Source organism: Octodon degus, unplaced genomic scaffold (genome assembly GCF_000260255.1).
Source record: "Octodon degus isolate 3935 unplaced genomic scaffold, OctDeg1.0 scaffold00317, whole genome shotgun sequence".
In the NCBI taxonomy this organism is placed as follows: Eukaryota; Metazoa; Chordata; class Mammalia; order Rodentia; family Octodontidae; genus Octodon; species Octodon degus.
In genome coordinates, this window is record NW_004524893.1 from 720,609 (window position 1) to 721,606 (window position 998).

Below are 998 nucleotides of genomic sequence, written 5' to 3' on the forward strand. Positions count from 1 at the left end.
TATTACTCAGCTATAAAAAAGATAAACTAGAGGCTTTTATAGGTAAATGGATGAGAGTAGAGATTTTACACATAAGTGAAATAAATAAGACCCATATGTGTCAACATCATATTATAGGAACCTGAAAAAGTAAATAAGATCTGAAATGTACGGTAGATATATGAAAGGGAAAGAAACTGTTCAAAGGGAAGAAACCACTAGGATTAGGTAAAAGGAAAGAAAGAAAGAAAAAAGGAAGGGGAAAGTACATATGTATATATACAGTATAGCTTGGATAATAGTTTTGCTAATTTCTATTGGTCTACTGAAAACAACAGTTAATGTTTAATTTTTCTCTCCTTTTAAATTTTTTGACCAGTTTTGCATGCTTATATCTGGTAATGGGAATAATTAATTTGAAGACAACAATACATAACAACCATTATTGTATTCCTATCATTTTGTTTAGTGAAATTCTGTATTGTTCCTAATGTTTTTGCTATATTTTATTCTCTTTTAAAAATAAAAACAATATGCAATGCATTAACCATTGTTTTTTTTTTTTTCACATCAGATGGGTAATGCGCCTACGTTGTAGCAAGGTCTGAGGGAGCACATCCCATGCATAAGTCATCACGCTCAGGAACTGAAGGTTCATATTAACCATTGCTATCCTCCTATCATTGTTTTGGAATTTTGTTTCCTGTTTTTTGTCTTTCTTTAAAAATAAAATTTACAAAAATGGAAACAAGAAAGGATAAAAATAAATACCTGAATAAGTAGAATTTAACATGATTATAGAGCATTAGACCAGGAAATGCATAGTTCTGGAAGCAGCTTCCAAAGCTTGGTCTTGAAATGTACTGAGGGCTCCACCTGGTGCACAAAAGTCTTGCACTTTTGTGGCCCCGAGTTGTCCTGGGACAAACCTGGATTCCTGAAGTCATCACGCTGGAGACGCCACCACCTGGAGAGCCACAGGATGCCCAGGTGAGGGAGGAAGCCTGGGACGACCCCAG

General features: G+C 35.0%; 1 pseudogene; it reads right to left on the reverse strand.

The window, feature by feature from the left end:
• Window positions 1-547: 547 nt before the first annotated feature.
• On the reverse strand, window positions 548-634 carry LOC111814446 (annotated as a pseudogene).
• Window positions 635-998: the final 364 nt, after the last annotated feature.